The 23,042-nt window shown below is 51.0% G+C and overlaps 1 protein-coding gene and 1 pseudogene across 5 annotated transcripts in view; both read right to left on the bottom strand.

Annotated features, from left to right (window-relative positions):
- Positions 1-23,042, bottom strand: part of PTPRN2 (protein tyrosine phosphatase receptor type N2) — an 814,855-nt gene that overhangs the window by 530,495 nt on the left and 261,318 nt on the right. The gene's annotated exons all lie outside the window — the stretch shown is intronic.
- LOC116625668 lies at positions 10,334-10,463 on the bottom strand (annotated as a pseudogene).

Below are 23,042 nucleotides of genomic sequence, written 5' to 3'. Positions count from 1 at the left end.
CACATATGCATAGTACACACAAATGCTCATGCATCTGCACAGAAAGAGAAAACAAAAGAAAGAGTCTCATGGAAAAAGTCTTTAAAAGAGAAGTTTAGGGACGCCTGATGCCTGGGTGGCTCAGTCTGTTAAATATCTGCCTTCAGCTCAAGTCAGGATCCCAGAGTCCTGGGATCGAGCCCCGCGTCAGGCTCCCAGCCGGGAGCCTGCTTTTCCCTCCCCCTCTGTCCCTCCCCCCACTTGTTCTCTGTCTCCAATAAATAAATAAAATATTTTTTAAAATAAATAAATAAATAAATAATAAAAGGGAAGTTTATTCTTATGATGACTCTACACTGAATTCTTACAGTTTTCACCCTTTTGTCTGTTTCTGGATATGACACAAAACACATTTAATTTTTGAGCCATACTCCTGATATTTTCTTACAAGTTGACACCAGTATTTTATATCATTTTTCAGCCAGTTATAAATTTGCCTTGTGAGCTGTGTTGTTATGAAAGACAATTTCAGTTACATGCTATCTGCTAGGGAAAAAATTAATAATTCACTTGTTCTTGAAGTGCTTGTGGGAAATTTTTCTAAAAGAAAAGGTGAAATCATTGACAGTGATGTGAATACCTTTTGACTTGATTATAACAAGTACAGAGATTAAAGCACTACTGAAATCTTGGAAATAGCACAGAAATCGAATCTGGAGAATTCCACGTGTAGGCTACAGTGGAAACCTGAACGCAGGCATAGTGGAAGTAACAAGGCCCACGCAGTGCAGTGGCACTTTGTGGACGCTCAGGAACTCGGAGGAACGGCAGGGACCATGTGCACACCACAGGAGAACAGAAATCATGCGCCCTTGGGGATGAGGATCCACCTAAATGTCCTGCTGGAACCCAGCAGTCACCAGCCGCTGAACTGGGAAAATAACTGCTTCCCTCTCCATGCAGATATTACTGCTGCAATCTATCTGTAGACACTTATAGACCCAGAATCTGTTCAGTAAGCACAGGGCGCCTGGCTCCCCGCGTCTACCACCCCGGCTGCACCCTGAGACCTGCAGGTCACTAAGCGAAGGGACGGAGGACCCCTTGCCTTGGCACAGGATGAGCACTCCAGAAGAGGCGAGAAAACGTGCCCCCAGTGGCAAGTGACAGCAACATCATCTGGGCTGCAAACACCTTTCTGGAAGCCCAGGGGTCTGGCCGCCTCCTCTCTTCACACAAGGCTCTTGTTTCACTAAAAATAAAAGGCTAATGGAAAGCGAAGTTCCCTCTGTTGTTTGCCTGAAGAGCCTCCTCTCCCGTTGCCGTGGCAACCCTGGCATTCCCAGCACTTAGCAGCGTGGGCGGGAGTCTACGGGCACACACAACACCCCATGGCCTGTCTCCCCTCACCTCTGCTGCAGAGGCGGGGCCACAACAGCGGCGCCACGCCAAGCCACGCAGGCAGGCCTGCTGGTGCCAATTACCTGGAGGAGAGACAAAATCCTCCCCGTGCCTCTGGGCGGTGAGCTGTGCACCACTTCCACAGCTCGGTGGTCGGCAGACCTGAGCATATTGCTACCGAATTATTTGTGTCCTGCTGGATGACGCCCCAAGAGCCCAGACTGCGCTCCCTGCTCTTCCCACCCTCACCTCTGCCTGGCTGACTGCAGCGGGCAAACAAGACGCACACCCCCCAAAGACTCGTGGACTCGACAGCAAGTCCCCCCCAGCCTGTCTCCAGGCAGACGGCCAGCAGCCGGCCAGCCCAACGCCCATGACCGCAGCACCGGGCCGATCGAGGGCTGGACATGCAGCAGCCCCTGACAAGAGCGACGTGTCCCGCAAATCTGGGACAAGACCTCTCAACTCCCTCCGCTCCAGACCACCCCGCGCACAATCGCTGTGTCCTAATGATGGGAAAGAGCAAGATGCTGGAAAAGCAAAACCACTTTTTAAATGGACACTGTTTAGGGAAACCTGATCATTCTTCCCTGAACCTGAAGTTGGCTAGGTAAGAGTCAATTTGATCCAAAAGCCCTCATCCACCCTCACAACCCTAAGAACCAAAGGCAGTACGTGGAAGGTACCATTTCCTTGAAGAAGACTTAACTGTCCCAAAAAACCCAACAAGAATTATTTTTTTCCCAAGTGCTTTAAACAGGTACTGAGCACTAATCCTGGGACAATTTAAACTGAATATATGACTCTTTGCTTCCAATAAACCGAGCAGATCTTGCAGATCTACCTTGGCCAGTTTCACTTTCGAGATCACCTGAATCCAGCCCTGTGGACTGAAGCTGCTCAGAGCTGAGCCAGCTGCCAGAGCAGGGCCTTGACCATGAACTACAATGAGTTAGCTAGCTAGTTAGCTAGTTTTTAACCCATCCCAATAATGACTCACAGAACAGCCTTTAGGCTGGATTTTGTAGAAAGGAGAGAATACTGTCCTCCTCCTTTTCTTGGCAGGTCCCAGGGGCTGTCACGCATGCTGCTCTTACAGAGAACCCCACACAAAACTTAATGTCACCTGAGACTGCCCCCCTTGGTTTCTGGGGTGCCTGGGGGATGCCCAGCCCGGCTCATACAGGACAGCCGGCCCTGCCGAACCCGCTTCTGTCCTGGCGTCGGAGTGAACCTGCCGTGTGGGCAGACAGGCAGACCAGGATCTGGGGCTTCGATGGGCAATAAGGCATCTGGTGCTAAAAATACTCCAAAAAAGGGGCACCTGGGGGGCTCAGTCGGTGGAGCGATGGACTCTTGGTTTCGGCTCAGGTGATGATCTCAGGGTCGTGAGATCGAGCCCCACATCGGGCTCCGCACTCAGAGTCTGCTTGAGATTCTCTCTCTCTCCCTCTCCCTCGGCCCCTCCCTCCACATCTCTCACTCTAAAATAAAAAAACAAAAGCTCCAGAAAAGAGGAGGACATTGAGAAAAAGGGTTCAAAGAAGGGTGAACTAATAACTCTTTTAAGGTAACGCTGCGGATGTTCACATGCATAGTGGCCAAAGGCTAACACCACACACCACACATTTACCAAAACCAGCGAAGCCCTAACCTCTCCCTCAGGGGCAGCGTGGAACCACTGGGCCTCATGAGAGCACCCCTGCCGGCGACCCCACACTCGGGACGGAGAGGTGGACCTTTGCCCCTGCAGGACAGGGAAGCACTGCAGTCACCGTGGCTCCCGGAAAACTAGCTTTCTTCAGCTCTTTCCGTCGCTGAGGTGCCTTTCCTGGACACATCTGCTCGGTACAGCGAGAGGCCTAAAGACAGGACCTACAGACGACTGAGCCACAGGGACGTGTCGGACGTGGGACAGAGCCTGATGTGACACACGCACAAACACGCACAAACGTGCACACTCCACACACACACAGATGGGAGTATATGCTTGTGCTCAGAACCTGCTCAACGCGAGGATTTCCCTACAGAAAGACCAGCCACGGTGGGTCTCACTCGAGCGGATTTGGGAGAGATGGTGGAGCCTGTCTGACCCTCCCCGCACCTGTTTGTGTGAGGCCCGGGCCAGCCTCCTTTGGGGCCCAGCTCATGAAGAAAAAGAGGTCACACGGAGGGGGGCAGACTGGGACGTCGGAAAAGAGACACCTTCTTTCTTAACAGGAACACATCGATCAATTCCACATGAATTTTCCCCTTTAAAAAGCCACGGCTGAGTGGACTTGTTGGAAACGAAGACGAACTCATCCCAACTCCACAGCCTCAGGGGTCAGAGCCGGTGCTGGGTTGGGGCAGCAGAGGAAATGTGTGTGGGTTTGGGGGTTGGGTTCTCCATCTGGGACTCTCAGCTCATGTCCGGTCTCCCGGCCCGGGCGGTGCCTCCCATGTCATGGGCTCCGCTGACCTGGGGCAGACCCTACTCTCAGGATGCCCTTTCTTTCCTATTTCTCAACCACCCTCCCTGCTGACTTCTTCACGGTCTCCACCAAGGGAGGCCTCCTGCAAGCAGACAATTCCCAGAATTCTCAGCCTCGGGACTGTTGTCAGATTAAAAGCGCCACTCAGACCCCACGTGTTAGAACCACCACTACCAGCTCCCTGCTCAGTGTGCTTCATGTGGGGGCTGCAATCACGACCCCACGTGAGTCAGTGGTGTTTCGTGTCAGCCAAGGGACATCCTGGTCCACTGAAGAGTTTCTAGATCAGAAGCCAGGGCTCAGAGTCTCCACGGAAAGACTACCTGGGAAGGGAGCCTCAGTGCTAATGCCTCCACCATCCCCATCAGTTACCCACAGGTGACCAAGCTCCCCCTCAACAGAGGGCCTGCCCTCTTGGGACAGAGTCTAACACAGACTGAGCAAGGGAAGGACTGGTGGCCTTCACGCAGTATCTCTGCCAGCAGACAGGACGGGACAGCACCAGTGTTTCCCGTGACTCTAATAACGTGTCCTCTGAGTGAGGCCCCTGGTCATTCACAAATCGCCATTGATGCTTAATGTCCCAGAGCAATCCAAACACCACAGCAAAGGGGCTCAGGAGCTACGTGGCAGAAGAGCACATCCAATGGCAGAGGGGCTCACAAAACAGTAACTTTCAAATCCTCCCCAGGGTCTGGTTCTGCTTTCCAGCGGGGGCACTGGGAGGCTGGGAGGCGTCTTGCCGGGGGCGCCAGGGCAATACCACAGCAAGAGCTGGGGTGCAGAGCCCGAAACAACAGCGTGTGTCTCGTGAGCCAGCAGCAAGGTCATTTCAGATCCAAAGAGAGTCGTCGTGGACTCCGAAACACAGCGCCTGTGACGTCACACAGCCGGGTCTTCATCGACGGAGCTGCCACCAAGAAGGTCCTCGACAGCGTGAGCAGCTCCCACCTGGGAGGCGCCGTGTCGTGGGAGGGCACTTGGCTTAAAGCCCAGCTTTAAGCGACGGTAAACCAGGTGGGGTCCCGAAGGCATCTGCTTTCTAGGCATGACTATAAATCATTTGCTCCTCCTTCCGACAGGTTGGATGGACGTGTGCCACCCTTCTCTTGATGCACGAGGACATGCAGCGGCCCCTCTATGCCAGAGATGCATCATCTTACCAACCCAAACCAGAAGTGCTCCTGAAAAGCAAACACGTATGTTGGCCCTGCTTCTGGGAAAGAACAGCCCCAGATCAATGGACACTAGAACTGAAACAGTTTTCTTGGCATATAGTTTCCAAATGCAAAAGAATAGCCTTAAGCAATTCCTGAGCACAGGTTGTGCTTCTCAGGTAACGCTGCTGACGGCCCTGCATGGGAAACAGTGCCCCAAGGAGAGTTCTGCCGAGGTCTCCAGGTGATGCTAACTAACCTGTAAAACCTACCCTTTAAGCGTTCCCAGAAAACATGGATTCTCCCTCAGTGAGAAGCCTTGGGTTCCATTATATAAACCATTACCCTTATGAAGAACCCACATGACAGGTTTGTCCTGGGATTCAATGTCAGAGAGAAGCATGTGTCTGCCAAAGCGTGGGCATGTCCCTGTTTTTCAGACAATGCTTCATTGACCTCATGCTCTGTGACTAACCCCCGCCTTGAGGTCTAACACACCACAGCCCACTCTTCTTCACTGTTGTGTGGGTCAGCAATTAAGTGGTTCTGTCCCTCTCTTGTGGCTCCCCTCATGTGGCCTCAGTCAGCTGATGGTTCACTGGGGCTGGAGGATCCATGGTGACCTCCCTCCCATGTCCAGAGGTTCATGCTGGCTTTTGAGTGGGGAGCTTTGAAACCACTTAAAACATAAAGTTGGCCATTTGGATGTCTTCTTTGGAAAAGTGTCTGTTCATGTCTTCTGCCCATTTCTTGACTGGATTATTTGGTTTTTGGGTGTTGAGTTTGATAAGTCCTTTACAGATCTTGGATACCAGCCCTTTATCTGAAATGTCATTTGCAAATATCTTCTCCCATTCTGTTGGGTTTTTTGGTTTTGTCGACTGTTTCCTTTGCTGTGCAAAAGCTTTTTATCTTGATGAAGTCCCAGTAGTTCATTTCTACCCTTGCTTCCCTTGCCTTTGGAGACGTGTCTAGCGAGAAGTTGCTGTGGCTGAGGTCAAAGAGGTTGCTGCCTGTGTTCTCCTCTAGGATTTTGATGGATTCCTGTCTCACATTGAGGTCTTTCATCCATTTTGAGTTTATCTTTGTGTATGGTGTGAGGAAATGGTCCAGTTTCATTCCTCTGCATGTGGCTGTCCAATCTTCCCAACACCACTGGTTGAAGAGACTCTCTTTTTTCCATTGGATATTCTTTCTTTTTCGTCGTAGATTAGTTGACCATAGAATGGAGGGTCCATTTCTGGGGTTTCTATTCTGTTCCATTGATCTGTGTGTCTGTTTTTGTGTCAATATCATGCTGTCTTGATGATTACAGCTTTGTAATAGAGCTTGAAGTCAGGCATTTTGATGCCCCCAGCTTTGGTTTTCTTTTTCAACATTCCCCCTAGCAATTCAGGGTCTTTTCTGGTTCCATACAAGTTTTAGGATTGTTTGTTCTAGCTCTGTGAAAAAATCCACTGGAACTGGTGTTGCAGCAGGAGCATGGGGCTCTTGGCCTGGTCTGCAGAGGCCTGTGCTCGGCCCTCTGCTCAGGGAAGGGGGAGCATCTCATCACCAGAGCATTGCTAGGCTCTAGTTTTGGTAGCTCCCCCTGCATCAGAGCACTTGGCCTTGGTGTCCTCCTTTCTTATGAATGCTCTAGAAACACTCTAAATAAGACTGAAATAACTGGCCCATGGCCCAGTGTGGGGTCTTGCCTTCGTCACAACCTTTGCTTTGCTGGCCACATGGGGAGAAAGGAGACACTCACCAGAAAGGAGCACCAGCTTCCTGAATCCCACGGTGCCAGTATCTGCTGTCACAGCGTCACCACCATGAATGAGTGTCTCCAGCCACATGGCACACTGGAGGGGGGTAGTGGCAGCCCTCGAGGACAGGCTTCCTGAGCTCCGGGGACCTGCATGGCTTGTCCTGGGACAGGCCTCTCCTTTCCCTTTCAGGCTCCCGTGAAGGCTTCCACTCTGCCCTGCCCTGGAAGCCCAGGGTCTCCGACAAATCTGTTCACCCTGACATCAGAGGCTACACATCACTCCCTGCACGCAGCAGTCTGCAACCAAAGGACCAGCTCTTGCAACGTGACTGCCTGCCTGCCGCCCCCAGTGTGTGCCAGTCCTTCTCCCAAACCCCACCCTGCAGGCAAGGGAGGCAGGAAGGACCAGCTGGGCTTTTCCTTCTGAAACAGGAGGGGAGGCGCTTCTTGCTGGTGTCACAGCTCCAAGATGCCACCCGTGGATTGGGGACTGCAGGGTGCCAACCTAGGCGTCACCAAGGAGCCCCTCTGAGGTGCCAGCCTTATTCCCAGAGCATCCCTCTCTGCAAACAGCCTGCAGCCTCCACCCACAGGGCCTCCTGGTGCGTGTGGCTCTCAAAGCTGTTGAAACAAAAAGCAAGAGGATGCTCTTTTCAGATTACCACCCTCAGAAAACTCTAGGAGCCAAGATGGAGGAGAAACATCTATTCGCTCCTAGGACTCTGAATAATCTCTATGAGGAGAGTATCATTTTACTTGCAAACCAAAGGAGAACCTGAAGGGAGAGTCCAGCCTTCTGGCTGGATTTCAACGGAACAATTGAGAACAATGATCTACTTGGTCAATAGTCAATAATCAGCAATTTGATTGTATTTCTTGAAACCCTTCCCACCCCAAAGACCTCCTGTCTGCCCGCACATCATTATTTTGGCCAATTCTTTCTCCTTTTCCATCTGCCCAGAAATGCTCTCTCAGATTACAGCCTTGAATCCTACCTTCTGTGTGTCCTTCTCCATCAGAGCGGCCTCCACCCTTCAGGGTTTCACTCTGCATACCCTTCCCCCCACCACCCTGCCCATGTTCTCCCCTCTACCACAGTCCAAACCACAGAAAAAGGCGCATCACGCCCACACACCCTGCAGCCCAGAGCTGCCCTCCTGCTCTGGCCCAGGGACAACTTCTCACAGATAACTCTATGAGTCTGTGAGCCTGCACCCTCATCCACCCGTGCTGGGACTTCTTTCCCACTTCCTTCTCCTTCTTAGTGGGAAAAAACTGTCCCCATGTGGACAGCTCACTACCACTCTTCTCATGTCATGGGGTCCCAATGTCCTTCCTTACTTGGGTCAAAACTCCAACTAACCATAGAAGCAGTCTGCTCTACTGTTCCATCATGTAAACATTTGTGTATCCACGCACATATACGTACACATGAACACACACGTGTGTGTACACCCATCTTTCCATCCTTCAGGCCCTCCTGGGAAGCTGCTTGTGCTCTGGGTCAGGGTCTGAGTGCCTCCTGGTCTCCTGATCCAATGGTGCTTAATCCCACAGCCGTGCTCAACCACTGTTGTGGTCTGACTGAATTTTGAACACCACGGCCCAGTGGGGAGATGCATCAGCACATACATCACAAAGCATCACAGCCATGCCTATTGGTGCAGAGACAGGAGCAGGACACGGAGACAAGAGCTCAGCTGCACCCAGAGCACAGTGTGAAGCGCTGCATGGGCAGGTGGAGAGGTGGGTGGAGAGGTGCCTTCCTGGGGAGGTGTGGAAGCAGGGGGAGCAGGTGGGCATGTGCTGACAGGGGAGCCATAAAAGGGAGAGGAAGCAAGGGGTCACACCTCCGGGGAGTTCATGATGCCTTCTGCTGTTCAACATGTCACGGCCCCTGACCACCGGCCACTGGACACCTGCCTTCAAGGATATCCTCTGCAGTGTAGCCTGACCCAATGAGGGTAGCCCACGATTGCGAGTGCTGGCTGCTCCTCACTAGCCCATGCTGCAGGCCACGCTGCCCTCCTGAGAGCCAAGGCTGCCTGAGGACTCCCTCCCACAACTGAAGTCATGCTCATAGGCACGTCAGCTCCAGCCACGAGACAGAGTTTGTAGAAGGAGCCTCTTTGGCTGCAGACATATAGCACTACTAACTCTTTAAAATAGGCCCTAAGGGTCATTCCTGCGCAGTGTGTCCCAGAGACCACTGACAAGAAACACAGGCCCTGCCCTTCCTTTAGAAATGCGTAGGCAAGGCCCAAACTGGGATCTGTGTCCTAACAGTGTTTATGCCACAATCAATTCTAACCCCTGGTAGCTTATGGGTGGGAAACAGGTGCAAGTTAGAATATGGATAGCAATAGAAAAAGGGAAACAAACAAAAGGCCTAGCTGCTCAGAGAATGAGACAGGACCGGGTGGCCTGCACGCAGGCAGCCCACACCGTGCTCTGGGCTCAGCACGGCCTCCAAGCAGCTGCTCGCAGGACGGGCTTCAGGATAAGGGAGTGCTCACCCAGGACTAAAGTGTTCAGAGTGTCAGGGGAGGTGCTGTCTGAGGAAGAAATATTTAGGATAAGTCCGAAAGGGAATAGAAGGGTTAGACAGAGAGTGAGCTGGGGTGTCAGGGTGGGAAGATGACCCAGCCCGAGGCAGGGAGCTCCAGGTGGGGTGGAGCTTGGGGAAGGCAGAAGGAAAGGGGACCAAAAGAAGCTAGGGAGGATCCAGTGTGTGGGAGCTAAGAGTGAGGCCAGTAAACCAGTGAGAAGACAGGTCTGCTCTAGGAACAGAAAGAAAGAAAATTTTGATGGAAGGGTGTCCGCTCAAGAGCAGCGCATCAGGAATATTTCACTATGGATAAACACCCAGTTTAGCTCCAGTTGTTGGCCGCTGCAGATAGCGCTGAGACTACTCTGCACAGACACCCTGGCTAATGTGCAAGGAAAGCCTAGGTCGATTCCTGATGGGAGCAACAGTAGGTCAGATGGCGCGTGAACTTAGGACTGGAGAATGACAAGTGTTTTCCCCTGGAAAGTCATGTCAATTTATATTCTCATCAACTGTGTGTGAGAGTTACTATATTCTGCACCTCACCAGGCATCACCAAAAGTCTCATTTTTGTCAATCTGTTAAGAAACAAATTCTATCTCGTTGTTTTGGTTTGTTTCTCTTCAATTATGAACGAGGCTGAATGTTTTATATATTTACAGGTGACTCATATGCCTGTTCATGCAAACTGCCTGCCCCCAGCTCTGCCACGTTCCAATTGCCTTGTACCGTTTGTCACATTCCTTTGTAGGACATCTCCACACTTGAAAGGTTGGGTCTTTGCCAGTCCTCTACTCTTGCAACTTTTCTTATAATACCTTTTTGTATTCAATATTTTAAAAGTTTTGTATCATCAAATGTACTACTCTTTCCATTTATGGCTTTTTAGTTTTATATCACAGTTAAAAATGGCTCCCACAATATAAATCAAACTCACACTTTCTACTACAAACTTTTTATATTACTATCATTTAAGTTATTGATCCATTTGAAATTCATTTTTGCTTAAAAAAATAAGAACTCAGATACTTTTCCCCCAAACAATTACAACACAATTTATTGAACAATTTGTCTTCTTCTTATTGATTTTCAATTAGCAATAATCACGCCTCAGATAAACCTCATTGGCTACAATACTGCCACTGCGAAAAGCTCTTCCTATTGATTTAAAAGTCCATCTGTATCACACTCGAATTCCATGTGTATTTGAGTCTATTTCTGGATTCTGCTGTTTTACTAAAAAGCTATGAAGCAAAGTGCTTAACTTGAAAACTTTCAATATTTATCTATAACCTGGAATCCTTTATTTATTTATTTTTTAATTTTATTATGTTACGTTAGTCACCATACATCATTAGTTTTTGATGTGGTGATCCACGATCCATTGTTTTCATATAACACCCAGTGCTCCATGCAGTACGTGCCCTCCTTAACACCCATCACCGGGCTAACCCACCCCCCTCCCCCCTCCCCTCTAAAACCCTGTTTGTTTCTCAGAGTCCATAGTCTCTCATGGTTCATCTCTCCCTCGGATCCCTCCTTCATTTTTCCCTTCCTTCTCCTAATGTCCTCCATGCTATTCCTTATGTTCCACAAATAAGTGAAACCGTATGATAATTGACTTTCTCTGCTTGACTTATTTCACTTAGCATAATCTCCTCCAGTCCCATCCATGTTGATGTAAAAGTTGGGTATTCATCCTTTCTGATGGCTGAGTAATATTCCATTGTATAAATGAACCACATCTTCTTTATCCATTCATCTGTTGAAGGGCATCTCGGCTCCTTCCACAGTTTGGCTATTGTGGACATTGCTGCTGTGAACATTGGGATGCATGTGCCCCTTCTTTTCACTACATCTGTGTCTTTGGGGTAAATACCCAGGAGTGCAATTGCTGGGTCATAGGGTAGCTCTATTTTTAACTTTTTGAGGAACCTCCACACTGTTCTCCAAAGTGGCTGTACCAACTTACATTCCCACCAACAGTGTAAGAGGGTTCCCCTTTCTCCACAACCTCTCCAACATTTGTTGTTTCTTTCCCTGTCCATTTTTGCCATTCTAACTGGTGTAAGGTGGTATCTCAGTGTGGTTTTGATTTGAATTTCCCTGATGGCTAATGATGAACATTTTTTTCATGTGTCTGTTAGCCATTTGTATGTCTTCTTCAGAGAAGTGTCTGTTCATGTCTTCTGCCCATTTTTTGACTTCATTATTTGTTTTTTGGGTGTTGAGTTTGAGAAGTTCTTTATAGATCTTGGATATCAGGCTTTTATCTGTAGTGTCATTTGCAAATATCTTCTCTCATTCTGTGGGTTGCCTCTTTGTTTTGTTGACTGTTTCCTTTGCTGTGCAGAAGCTTTTTATCTTGATGAAGTCCCAAAAGTTCATTTTTGCTTTTGTTTCACTAGCCTTTGGAGATGTATCTTGAAAGAAGTTGCTGTGGCCGACGTCAAAGAGGTTACTGCCTATGTTCTCCTCTAGGATTTTGATGGATTCCTGTCTCACATTGAAGTCTTTCATCCATTTTGAGTTTATCTTTGTGTATGGTGTTAGAGAATGGTCGAGTTTCATTCTTCTGCATGTGGCTGTCCAATTTTCCCAGCACCTATTATTGAAGAGACTGTCTTTTTTCCATTGCATATTTTTTCCTGCTTTGTCAAAGATTATTTGACCATAGAGTTGAGGGTCCATATCTGGGTTCTCTACTCTGTTCCATTGGTCTATAGGTCTGTTTTTGTGCCAGTACCATGCTGTCTTGGTGATCACAGCTTTGTAATATAGCTTGAAATCAGGCAACGTGATGCCCCCAGCTTTGTTTTTCTTTTCAACATTTCCTTGGCGATTCGGGGTCTTTTCTTTTTTCTTTTTTTTTTTTTTTTAAAGATTTTATTTATTTATTTGACAGAGAGAGAGAGAGCACAAGTAGGCAGAGTGGCAGGCAGAGGGAGAGGGAGAAGCAGGCTCCCCGCTGAGCAGGGAGTCAGACGTGGGGCTCGATCCCAGGACCCCAGGATCATGACCTGAGCCGAAGGCAGCCGCTTAACAACTGAGCCACCCAGGCGCCCCAATCTTTTCTGATTCCATACAAATTTTAGGATTGTTTTTTCCAGCACTTTGAAAAATGTCATTGGAATTTTGATCGGGATGGCATTGAAGGTATAGATTGCTCTGGGTAGCATAGACATTTTAACAATGTTTATTCTTCCGATCCATGAGCATGGAATATTTTTCCATCTTTTTGTGTCTTCTTCAATTTCTTTCATGAGTGTTCTGTAGTTCCTAGAGTATAGATCCTTTACCTCTTTGATTAGGTTTATTCCGAGGTATCTTATGGTTTTTGGTGCTATTGTAAATGGAATCGTTTCTCTAATTTCTCTTTCTACAGTTGCATTGTTAGTGTATAAGAAAGCAACTGATTTCTGTGCGTTGATTTTGTATCCTGCCACATACACCTGGAATCCTTTAAATGGCACTGACATTACACATTTCTTGAAGAACTGAAATAATTTACCTGTAAGACCTTAGAGGCCTGGTGCTTCGAGGCTGGGCTGGCCTGGTGGGCACGGGGTAAACCCAAAGTCCTGTGGCAGCTGTGATTGCCTCTGCCATGTTCCAACTGCCTTGTACCGTTTCACAGCCTCCATTGTCTCTGGTCAGATTTTATAACTTGTTTCTTTAAAAAGAATTTATTTCATGCAGACTTTCTAAATGTATTTGCATGCTTTTACAAAGTACTCACTTATGATTATCTTCTTTAATATTATTATTCTATTTTTAATATCGTTGTGCATCTAACTTTGTGTGTTTCTGTGTTATCTCTCTTTTTTCTTGATTAGGCTAGCTGACAGTTTGTTCATTTTCTTGTTCTTTTCTCCTAAAGACCTGGCTCTTACCAGTATTCACCAATTCTACTGACTCTTCATAATTAACTCATCCATTAATTTCTGCTGTTTATTATTTCTTCTTCTTCTTTTTTTTTAGAGCTACAGAGAGAGAGACAGAGCACGATGAGTGGGGGACAGGGAGCAGAGGGAGAGAGAACCCTAAGCAGGCTCCACACTGCACACAGAGCCTGACGCAGGGCTTGATCTCATGGCCCTGAGATCACGACCTGACCCGAACGAAATCAAGAGTCAGACGCTCAAATGACTGAGCCACCCAGGTGCCCTTTTATCATTTAATTCTTATGCTTTCCTCAAGTGTGTCTTGTTCTTTTTCCAACTTCTTAACTTGTATGCTTTACTCATTCACCCCTAACCTTTCTGTTTTAGGTAACATGGGGACAGCTCTTAAGGGCTGATCTGCACCGTCTGCTCTCTTGGCCCTTACCTCCCGACCATGGCCAGAAGAGCCAGATGCTCACGGGGGGCTGGTGGTGACCCATCCTGGCTGGTGAAAAGGACAGCAGTGTACTGGGGAGAGATGTGCTGGCTCTTGCGGAAACTCATTTCCTTTGCTATAAAACAAAAAACCACTCAAGGAAAATTTCTTTGTCTCTATTCTTCCCTCATTCATCACAAATGTGATATCTGAACAGCACAGACATATTGGGGTCATCAGGTAACAAGAATAAGGATGAAAAGCCTGAAGAAGAGCCAATGTGCTAAGGCCCACAGAACACAGGAGCATAAGTGTGGGTCTTTGCTGACGTTGCTGGGCCCGGCTGGCCCAGTCAGCAGGTGTCTACTTCCAGCTTCCTGCCGGGGCAGCTGCAGCTGCTTCATGCACAGTTGGGTCTCCTTACTCTCAGCTGAGAGCATCCCCACCTATAAAGGAGCGTATGCAACAAAGTCTGTGGCCCTTCCTCTGAGCCCTGCTTTAGCCAAAGTCCATCCGTTAATGTAACAAATTTTTTTATCATGGCTACTTCCTCCACATTCTTTCTTACCTAGAGCTGTTCATGAGGAAGTCTTTACTCTGCAGGTACAGCAGTGGCTGCCCTTCAGGAACCCAGCCATCTTCTAGTAGGTGTATCAAGACTGTCCTTGAGTCCTTTCTCACTTGATATTCCTCCTGTAACTTTGCCAAATGTCTTACTCACTCTCTGCCTGAAAGTCCATTCCCAAAACTCTGCCGAAGGACCCCAGCCTCAGACTCTTTCAAAAATGGCTGCCCAGCGGTACCCCCCACACTCCGCCCCCGTGTGTCCTCTTCAGCCCCTCTCCTGAATGCAAACTGGTAGAGAACCCATCGGGAAGGCTGCCCTCAGGTGCTCTGCTCTCAGTGGGTATCCCTCCTGCTCCGGTTCTCACAGAAGACCCTTTATTTTTCCTGTGGTCCACATTTTGATTAAACTTCCATCAGCTCTACAGAAATGTATCTTTGCCTGTTCACCATCCTTCTGCTTTGCACCCCTGCGTCTTCACCCAAAGGGACTCCCCCAGCTGGCCATTCATGTAAGACTGTCCCGTGTCCTGTTTGGGGAGGATGAGGCATGACCCAAGCAGACTCCACTTCTGTGGGACTGTCCATCTTCTCTAGGACCAACGCCCGATTTTCCTTATTCTTACTTATTTGTTTATTCTGGCCTGCTTGTTGTGCGTATTGTGAAACTTTGGGGAAACATCTTGAGACATGGTTTCTCACGCCACCTAGACCAGAAGCCCCAGCCATGAGGGTTCTCCCATGAGCAGGCGCTGACAGGTCTGTGTTGAGCAACATCTTGGGCATCGTCGTCCGGGAAGAAGATGGTGTGGAGTGAGTTAAAGTCAACTAAATAGGGGAGCCTGGGTGGCTCAGTTGTTAAGCGTCTGCCTTCAGCTCAGGTCATGATCCCAGGGTCCTGGGATCGAGCCCTGCATCGGGCTCCCTGCTCAGCGGAAAGCCTGCTTCTCCCTCTCCCATTCCCCCTGCTTGTATTCCCTCTCTTGCTGTGTCTCTCTCTGTCAAATAAATAAAATCTTAAAAAAAAAAAAGTCACCTAAATAATCCTAAAAGGGTAAGCAGGACACAGCAGGATCAGGAGACCACAGGAAGGCCTCTGGGCGGCAGCACCACACACACTTTACTCTGAAAGGCCCTCCCACATGCCTCTTCCTTCCAAAGCAGAACACTTGTATCAGTCATGAACTTCAGTCGGGTAGATGCAGAACTTCCAGAGAAACTTGGAGAAGTAGAGGATTGCTCAAGGTGGACAGAGAGAATAAGAGCACCAGCTGACATGCCGCAGAAGCAGGTGGGAGGAAATGCAGGGAAGAGAGCATGTGACCTCTTGTCCTCCCTCAGCTCCTGCAGCCCCCCACCTCCCCACCCCACCCCGTGCTACAGGAACAGGTACAAAGTCCTGATGCCCCATCAGAAGCAAGAGGAAGAATGTAAGTTGGCTTCTATAACATCTGCATGAGACTGTCTTCCCCAAGGGCAAGAATATCTCTCTGAGAAGGAAGAGCAGTATATTTCTATTACCTTGAAAACTGCACAATGTGACATGCTTCATGGCTTGGAAAAGGCTGCTGAAAAGGACCTGTTAAGAGGAGTCCCAAGAGGAGTAGCAACCCCTTTCCTGTGGATCCCACTTCCTCCCAAGCTGGGACAAGGGTGATGAACCTCCTCAGCCTCCACCAGGGACCAGACACAACTGCACGTGTGTGTGCATGCGTTTGTATGTACGTGTGAGTGTGCATATGTGCTCGTGTGTGCACTCGTCTGTTATATGCATGTACATTTGTGTTTGCATGTGTGTGCCTGTGCATATGTACTGTGCCCATGCATGTGCACATGTGTGCATTTTCATGTTACATGCATGTTGTCGTGTGAGCCTGTGTGTGCATTTGTATGTGCGTGGGCATGCATGTGTGCATCTGTGTATGCATTTGCTTGTGTGCATGTTGTCTGCATGTGTGTACGTGCATGTGTGTGTGCATGGCTGTGCAGGTGAGTGCATGTAAGCACCTGTGTGTCACATGCATGTGCGTGTATGTTCACACTGTGCATGAGTGTTGTGTGCACACGCACGTGTGTCTGCATGGTACATATGCATGTGTGTGCACCTTCATGTGTATGTGGATGCACAGGCATGTGCGCACATGTGTAGATCATAATGTGCACGTGAGATTTAGAATGCCTACATGCCTCACAGACAAAAGCTTTTTTTCTATCCAGGGGGCTTTGGAGGCACATATCACTGCAGTCACCAGATGTTTTAAAACTCAGCAAAGCAAAGCAAATTATCAGTACTGAGGGCTCTTGAGCAAGGATGCTGCCATGAGCGTCCCATGTTTGCTGCTGGCTTGGCTGAAGATCTCCTATCAGTTCCTGCAAGATTGCCTTCTCAGCACACAGCTCAAATTTTATTAAGTAATTCCACGGGGAAATAAGGTTTTATATACAAAACTTTGCTTTATAAATAATTTGTCAATAATGTATGGTAATGCCCACATTCATAAATCATGGTTAACGGAAACCACGAATCTGGCAGGATACAACTTTTCCTGAAAACCTAGAAAAACAGTCCATTGGAATAAAGCCCAGAAGGGCTATAAAACTGAAGTGCATGCTTCCACAAACTCCAAAACAAAAACAATCATAACATTCTCTTTTACAGACATTCAAGTGCTTATACTAAGGTTAAAATCCTTGCACACCTAACACACACTCACACACAAATACATATTAGCTGTTGCCACTGGAGCTTCATGGGGTCGATCACAGCAAGACCACCTTGACTCAGGACAGTGACTGCAGGAAAGCCCACGTGCTACCGCTCAACACCTCCCAGAAAGTGGCACTGGTGGACAGGGTTTATCATCCTGAACATGGTAAAAAGACTAGTCTGGAAAACCCACAACCCTAAGCCAGTCCAGAAAGCCCATCAGCAGCATCAGCAGGGAACAGGAAGGCAAGGACGCCTGCTGTTGCCTCCCATGAGAGACCAAGGGACAGCAGAGCCAGAGGGCGGCAGACGGAACACAACAGGAAGACCTGCAGCCCAGGGTCAGCTCCGCGCCCCAGAGCCCCTGGAGTGGGAGCCCTGGGACCATTCTAACGGGAACCTGGGTGTCCAACACAAGTAGACAGCACCCCGACTTGGACTGCTTACATTTCTGTTAGTTGTTGAATTGATGGCCCTCCGAGGAGGACAACTGGCTTCCTTCCCAACGGCCCAGAGGATGCCGTGGGAAGTGAAAAGCTGTGCCCATGCACACCGCAGGCCAGCAGGGTGGCTGGGGGTGAGCGGGAGAGGCAGGGGTTAGCAAGTAAGCAGACAGTCGGTGAGCAGGCAGAAGAGGCTCCCAGGAGGACACCAAGGACAGAGGAGTTCCCGAAATTGAGATGAGACTACCCAGAAAAGAAGAACAGCATGTGAGATTGTGGGGGGCTCCTCCTCCCCGAAGTAACGTGTGTGGTTGCTGGCAGGAAGCCTACACAAATTCTAGGAGCACTGAGCTAAAACTGATGAGGATGCAGAGGGGTGTGGGGATGGGGGTCACGGAGGCACGGGAGGCGTACTCATACACATACCACAGGTGCCCTCACGTGCACACACGCTAATGTCCTCACATGCACACATGCATCCACATGTATATTCACACAGAAACACATGTGTGCACACGGGCGCCCTCCTCCACCCCTCCTGCTCTTCTGTGGCTGAAGGAAGGACAGTCAGGCCTCAGGTGCCTCTTCCTGGGCAGGGAGGCAGGCCCTTCAGCCGTGGATGGCATGGGTCTCCTGCACTTCTGAGCTGAATGGCTGTGGCCCTCGGCCTCCTCGGAGCTGTTGTCATGAAGGACCCTTGCTCTCCAACAGAATGGCTTCTTAACTCCCTGTGCTGCCCAGCTTTGCGGGTCCTATTCGCTTCTGGTAAGCTCTACTTGGCTGTCACTGTGTGCGCCTCTCCCACCCACGAGCAGAGAGCTGGCGGGGCCCAGGGCTGGAACCGGGCTCTGCTCCTGAGTCTTCCAGTCCCCTGGCAGCTGGAGGGCAAAGACTCTGCGCTCCGTGGGGTTCTGAGTCAGTCTGCGGCTGCGTCCAGGTCCCACCGCCCTCTCTCACCAGGCCCTGCCTTCCAGGAAGCCAAGCCGGTGCGCTGCTCTGAGGGTTTGCCAGTGAGGTGCCCTAGGGTCGCAAGTGGCGCGGGGCAAATACAGCCTCTCAGCAGACGAACGCCTCCCCTGCCCAGGTTCGAAGACGCGTGGAAACTGACTGGAAAGCTGAAGGACGGCTGATCCAGATGCTGGAAGTTACTAGCCTCTCTGCCTTCACATACTCAGCTGCCTGGTGCTGGACTTCGCCGGTAACTACAGTCCTTCCTTAAATTCACGTCGAGTCTTAGCCTGACCACTCTTACACTTGGACGTCCTCATTTCATACTCTGGGAAGGGCTATTTAGAAGGAGGTCACACGGTTAGGATGTAAGTCTCCCACTTCTGGGGCTGGTGGCTATCACCGCCTCTGGATCAACAGCTGAGCCACCGTAGGGAGTGCAAAAAACATCTGTTTAGGGTGGACAATACGTCCTAAGTATGTCATGCTACGGACAAAACTTTCTGATTTGGCAGAGAAAATAAGACACCTAGAGTTGAAGACTTATCTGTGCACTGTTTATATTCACTACTCCAAGTGAGGTGTTAGAGGGCGTTCACTTACCGGGCACTTCCTACATACAGTGTGTTACGAGGTCTTCACAATGTGACGTTTAAATCTCATGGCTCTGAGATGGCTCTGAGATGGCTCTTCTAAGCCTGGCCCCCCCATCACACCACGAACTATTCGTTCCACCAGGGGCTGGCACAGCAGGTCCTATGGAGTACTGTCTGCTCCAACCAGAGGTGGGCATTCTCCCCTCTATCCCCTCTGCCAGACCACCTTCTGCACATGACCCTGTTGTGGCCAAGGCATCCCATCCTCTGGGTGGCCTTCTTCCCCCCACTGTGGGAGGAGGGGACCCCGGTGCTCTCATCATTCCCTCACATGTGCTCCTGAAGCCCGCAGCCTGGCAGCTGGAGGTCAAGGGAAGGCACATGTGTTGCCCATGAGAGCAAACCCTGGCACAGTGTGGACTCACAAACACTGGGGGAAAGGAAGGAATGAAGGACCCAGTGGGAAGAGGACCAGGCACGCATCTCTGAAAGGCTCTGGCAGGGGCGACCCACTCCTCCATGAACAGGTGTTGGGTTGAGACCCCCTAAAGCCCACCACATGAAACACAGAACCAGAGTCCTCACTGTGGGGTGTGTTCACCCGGTTCCTCTCCCCCGGGGTCAGATTCAGGGGCACAAAGATGGGCAGAGGCTCCCTTCCCAATGGGCTAAACACAGATAGCACAGAGCCTGCCTTTCTGTGTGAGGAAGCGCATTCTTCCACAGGAGACGCCAGGTCTTCTTTGAATGCGCCCCTTTGGTGTTTATGACCAGTTCAGTGGGATCCCGATAGTATCTCACATCTGTTCCACTCTCATGCTTTCTCCAAGCACTTCAGTCCATGACCTCCCTGGGACCTCAAGGCTCTTTCTCCAGGACCCACCCAAGACCTCAAAATAGAAGCCAGAAGAGAGGTGCATCTCCCTGATCCTTCCTGCTCGGTGGGTTCTGAGGACCAGAGAGATGCCATCTCACTCTGTTAGACTTTGTGTGAGTGCACACGGGTGTTTAAATTCAGGGGCCCAGGGAAGCATGCAGGGGGCACCGGGGGCCAGCGTACCCTCAGAGCACTGCCGTCCATCAGGCTGCCAGCCAGAGTCCGGCTCAAATCCAAGCGCTGCCGTCTTCAACGTTAACAAGGACCCAATGGCACCCCCTTCAAAGGTGGGAGAAGCCCAAAAGGCTTGGCTGTCTCACTGAGGCTTCTCAATGATCCAAGCTGCTTTGTCACAAAAGCTCCAACTGTCAGCTGGAATGGATAGATGTCTCCTGAGGCCCGCAGTGTGTCTTGGAGTAGGAAAATCAGAAATAGTGCACCAGAGAAGGGAGCCTCGGTGAGCCAGCTCGAGGGGTGAAGCTCCTCCCAAAGCTTGGGTGTGTTTTCAGAGCGTGAATGAGATGGGTTCCCTTGTTGGCACGGTCGAGTAGGCTTCCTTCCTCCTCCCTTTGCAGGGACATGGGAAGTGGTCCTGGTGGGAAGACAGTGGAAAGCTCGGCCTCCTGCCTACTGCCTCACCTGAGAGGCTCCGGGGTGGGGACAGTAAGTCGTGAGCAGGCAGCAGGGTCGTGTGTAGGTTTGGGGGTGGGTTCAGCCCCGGCTCTGCCCAGGGCAGGGAGAGTGCAGTGCCGTGCTCCTGCGGGAGACACGCTGTGTGGTGGTCTCCGGGCACAGGCAGGCAGCTCACCGCCCTGGGGCCCCTGATCCCCGCGGAGAGGCCAAGTCGGAGGGCCGGGTGGAGGGGGGGGCTCGGATAGCCAGGCCAGGCAGCACAATGGCCTCAACACAGCAAATCCACAAGTTCTGCCGCCTAGACCCAGGATCTTGAGTGAAACAAAGGTGCAAGACACCCTCAGGGGGATTGGACCACCCACTTCCCTTCCTGTTAGCTCTGCCTGACATGGTGAACGCACGTGGCCCAGATGAAGGCCCCATCCCCGAAGACACAGGCCCGTCCACTATCCTCTAAACTGCACTGAGAGCCAGGTCCTCTAGGTGAGTACTGGCAGCACCCACCATCCTGGCCCATTCAGCCTCACCTCTCCGCTTCGAGCTTCCAAATAAGTTAAAAATAAATGAAATAATCAGCTAGATGAAACACTTTCCTTTAAACGGGTCCTTTCTTGATATCCAGAAACACCCCATACTGAATCCATCTTTGATTTCACTGGACGCCCTGGAAGTCAGAGGTCACATGGTGGAATGGACGCCCCACACTGCAGCCCTTTCCAAGTGGCAACGAGTTACAATAAGGACGCTGAGGGCCTGGGCCCTCTTCCGACCTCCTCTCCACAGCACAGCTGCAGATCTCACCTCTGGGCATCACGGAGTGCGACCAGGAGGCCAGAGCTGCTCCCCAGTCACTGTGGTCGGTCAGCTCTCCCTGGGCCTGGACACCGTGTCAACAGACCCAGAGGCAGGGGCAGCAGGCCCTTCAGCCCCTGCCCAGTACCTCTCGAACGTTCCCCAGCCTCAGAGAGAAGCTGAGCAAGCCAGACTCCAGGGCAAGAGAAGGAGATAAGAATAGGGAAGAGCCAGAACATTCTGTCGGATCAAAGGCCGCCCTTGGAGGACAGCAGGGCACAGAGCTGACCTGTCCCGAGGACTCCGAACAGTGGCCCTCGCAAGGTGCGTCCGGCAGCGCCTAGGTCAACCCCAGAAAGGAGAGCGGGGCCTGCGCAGACCAGGCCTCAGGACAGGGCGGTCCCCACGCTACACCTTCAGGCAGCGCAGAGTGGAAAGCTCGGTTACTCTGAAGACTGAATTCAGAGTCGGTTTGATAACCACTTAAAGATGGAATCCAAATAGGCCAAATTAAAAAACAATTCGTCCACAGGCCAGATGGCAGGGAGGAGCGGTGACATTATCTCAACTGTCTGCTCACGTGGGTGCTGACAAGGCGCTTGCTGCCGGCTGGGGGCCCCAGACCAGGGCGGCTGTGGATCCGACTCCCGCATTCCAGACCCGCTGCTACTTCCCCTTCTCTTTGCTGCTAAGGGCGGAGGAGGGTAGTGTGAACGCCTGACTTACTTGCAAGCTCTGTCTCTAAGGACTAATGCGTCACGCAGCTGCTGCTTGCGGACACTCAGGAAGCTCTCCGGTGCACGGGGCTCAGGAGTGTGCACACCTTGCTGCGTCCTCTCAGACACTGCTTCCCCTGCAAGGAGCCGCAGAGGGTCAGGGGCACGGGCAGCGCTCGCACGCAGGGTGGGTACCGTCATCGGCCTCCGCGAAGCTGGCTGGCCAGGAACACGACCAGTACAGTGTGCGTGCACTCCATCGTGAGTGTCATGAGGGGACTGAGCCCCTCGTGCACCTGCGGTGCTCGTGGGCAACACCCCGGACCTGCCCAAGGAGTGCCGCGTGCCAGGAGCCCCCTGGGCACTGACACTCTGCACCTCAGAGCTGCAGGGATTCTGAGCAGAGATGTGCGTGGGCGCCACACCCCGTGGGGCCTGTCCTGCTGAGGGCGGCTGAGCCTGGGCGCTGGGGACAGTGGACACAGGATTGTGCCTTGGGGCTTGAGCTGAACATCCTAACTACCTTTTCTGGACAAAGTCAGGATCCTGGGCTCCTTCTCTCCCTCCTCCTTGTGTAATTTAAGGAGATCCAACTTAGAAACATTTTTTGAATAACTTGAACACACGCACACCTTAGTGCTCAGGTCTGTGGACAACCCAAGGACAGCAAACAAAATCCAGCCTCTACGGCTTTTCTCCTTCTTGCTGTCTCTCTGGCAAGGACCTGGAGCATTTCCTTACGCTATGAACTGTGCCTGTAATGCTAGAAATATTACTTCCTGCCCCTAACATCAGCCCTGCCCCCCCCCCCCCCCCGCCCCGTGGGCCTCGTGAAAGTTGGACAGTGGACTCCACCTGGCCTGTCATCGGAGCATTCGCTGGATGTCTGTGACACAGAACCTGCACTGAGCCCACCGACCGCACCTGGGGACATCTGTGCTGTGGTCGGTGGAATGTTCATGGTGCAGGATGCTCAACTCTCTGCAGACCACGGAGGGAGGGGGCCGGCAGCAAGCACAGCCCCCGTGTGACGGCTACTAGAGGTTCTTCCGTGGGTCGGTGATGCAAGCTGGCCCGGGACCGCGTGCGAGGGCCGAGCACGGAGCACCTGGTTACTGGCAGCGGCTGCCGGGCCTG

Source organism: Phoca vitulina, unplaced genomic scaffold (assembly GCF_004348235.1).
Source record: "Phoca vitulina isolate PV1807 unplaced genomic scaffold, GSC_HSeal_1.0 scaffold80, whole genome shotgun sequence".
In the NCBI taxonomy this organism is placed as follows: domain Eukaryota; kingdom Metazoa; phylum Chordata; class Mammalia; order Carnivora; family Phocidae; genus Phoca; species Phoca vitulina.
This window is presented reverse-complemented; position numbering and strand designations above follow the sequence as displayed.